Raw genomic sequence first — 2,872 nt, forward strand, 5'->3', positions numbered from 1 at the left:
CGACAACCAGGAATGTACCATACAAAGGACACAGGGTCAAAAGAGCACGAGCTGAACTGACGCTGTTGAGGAATGGCAGCAGTGATTTCCGGTGTTTCACATGGAAGACACTTGCTGATAGCACATTAAGTACTCCCACCGAATGTTGAACAAAACGCACCAAGTCTACCTGATAATTTGCGTCCAATGCACACAAATATATAACCACCAGATAGTCCTAGCTGGTAAATCCGCATAAACAAAGCCAAAATAATTCTACCTGCAGCAAATTACATTGGCAAATAGTTGCGGAAGCATGCTTATCAAAATGTGACAATGACCTTGGCCCTGGGAGACACCCTCGGCAGAGCCAATAGCCTGGTAAGAACCATGCTGCAGTCCATTTCACCCTTCCACTTTATTCTCTCTTCTTCCAAAGCAGGTTCCCAGCTCAATAGCTTTGCCACAAAATTGATTTCGTGGTCCACACCCCGGAAATCATTCACACTGACCGTTATGAGGTGGTTCGTTTGCATTTGCAGGGTAAGCTCTTGAATGCTCGCCTGATCCTGATCCCATGTGCTCCCAGGGTAACTCTGCATATATTTTTCTTACAACTGAGTAGGTGCCATAAATTCAACAAACATGGATTGGATAATCGAGGGAGGGAGAGTATTTACTGCAGGCATACGTACCCACATATCAAGCTTCTTCAACCTAGGGGCATTCTGAAACAATGAACACACGGTGAAGACTTGCCTCTGGTCCCCAAAGCATATCGTAAGATAAATATCCTCCAGGCGAGTGAACACGACAGGGAGTTTCGTAAGTATGCACGCCTTTGATAGATACTGCACCCCAAAAAAAATGGCAACACAGATTAGACAGAAGACAGAAGAAGGCTATAGCAATGCCGGAGCTAATAATAGCTCACCTTCATGAAACTGCCAGAAATTCCAAGTGTTTTGATCTCACTTAGGCTTCCCAATGACTTCTTGACATGGCGTTCCTTGTCATGCGCAATTTGAATAGATTGATATGCTTTAGATTTGTGATAATGGAAGAGAATGGCTGCCTTCAGATTAGGGGCATCCAAATCAATGTCTTCAAAGTCCCCAGCAACATTAAGATATTCTAGTTTAGGAGGCTGAATGTTTAGACGGTTGATGCCCTCAAAATAATTTAGTATTAAATTGGTCAGTACAGGGCAGAATGAGATCAGATTTTGGATATCCATGTTTGTGGAGGAGAAAAATTTGAGGCTTAGGTCAGTTAGGCTCTTGAAACTTTGGAATACCCGGGGCAAGCTGATGGTGCAGTTTTCTAGGTGTAGAGACTTCAGATGGCCATAGAAAAGATGCACGAGGGTATCCTATACCTTGGCCTTGAGTTAAACTCAATTATAATTGATCTTGTGGATCTGCTTGACAGCATGAGCATCCACCTAGTGAACTCATCATGATAGCTTTCACTACCCGAAATATTGAACTGTTCTATAGTTCCCTTGTGGAGTGATAGCACCATATCAACCAACGTAACGAACTTAGTTCGTGTAAATTTCCCATCGCGAAGAGATATTTTTGGCATATCAGTCCATGCATCCCTCCATGTACTTGATAAGGTGCAAGTCCTAACCGCTTCTACGATATTCAAACGGGAGTGGATGTTGCCCTTTATCTCTGGAGGTAGACTGCTCAATCTGTCTGGAACAGATGTGTAGCTTCCCCCGTTGCCATTTTGCAGGTACTCATTGCTTCAGAATCCAGATTAAGCTGTCCTAGCATTTCCAAAAGACAGGGAGCCTAAATTAGCGTGAATTCTACCACATATCACTACAAATTTGATACATGCAGAAAATTAAATGGTGCACTGCGTAAGTTGCTTGTTCATGGCAAAACAAAAAATAAACAACAGGCCAAAAGATTGGACTACTGTTGTTGGTAAGCATGTTTCTATTAACAGAACAAAACTCGACTACTGTTGTTGGTAAGCTAAAAAGCTTGATGATTCTCGCATTAACTATAAGCATGAACAACATGTGGTAGCTGAAAGTCATGGTTACCCATCACGACAGTCCTAGTCGGAAAGATTATGTGTGGCAATGCTAGGTACAATACAAGGCTAGGTTCCAAATCTTTCTTACCAGATCAGTATGCTGGCTAGGAAAAGATTAATTCTGCGAGATTAGCACTGCAGAGGTTAGAGAATATAAAAGCAATGTAAAGAACAAAGTACTACACTGAAGAACAGAGTACTAAACAAGCATGTGAAGAGCATTAAGATTAACTAGAGCCCAGTCTAATCTCCTTGGCACACACAATTTTGCTAGTCATTAATTAGTCCTTACGGAGCAATCTGATAACTGACAGAACCATACAAGCCCCGAACACTGGTAGAAAAAGGGCCTATAGTCCCGGTTCGTAAGGGCCTTTAGTCCCGGTTCCGGAACCGGGACTAAAGTGTCGGTACTAATACCTCCCCCCTTTAGTCCCGGTTCAATCCAGAACCGGGACTAAAGGCCCTCCACGTGGGCAGTGCGCAGAGCCCAGTCAGGAGACCCTTTGGTCCCGGTTGGTGGCACCAACCGGGACCAATAGGCATCCACGCGTCAGCACTTCTGTGGCTGGGGTTTTTGTTTTTTTTAAGGGGGGGGGGTTGGGGGTTTTGGGGGGTTAATTTAGGTGTTTCATATATTGTGTTAGCTAGTTATAATTAATAGAGAGAAGTGTCCTCTGTTATGTCCGTGCTTGGTCGACGCTACGTACTATACATACGTATTTAGAGAGGACTAGACACGCTAGCTAGCTAGTAAGCAAACAAAGGAAACAGAAGATCGTCATGAACATATATGCATATATACAGAGAGAAGTGATATCGACCACCTCTCCTTCTC

General features: G+C 43.5%; 1 pseudogene; it reads right to left on the reverse strand.

Annotated features, from left to right (window-relative positions):
- Positions 1 to 302: 302 nt before the first annotated feature.
- On the reverse strand, positions 303 to 1,730 carry LOC119273625 (annotated as a pseudogene).
- Between the last annotated feature and the right edge of the window lie 1,142 nt (positions 1,731 to 2,872).

Source organism: Triticum dicoccoides, chromosome 3A (assembly GCF_002162155.2).
Source record: "Triticum dicoccoides isolate Atlit2015 ecotype Zavitan chromosome 3A, WEW_v2.0, whole genome shotgun sequence".
Taxonomy (NCBI): domain Eukaryota; kingdom Viridiplantae; phylum Streptophyta; class Magnoliopsida; order Poales; family Poaceae; genus Triticum; species Triticum dicoccoides.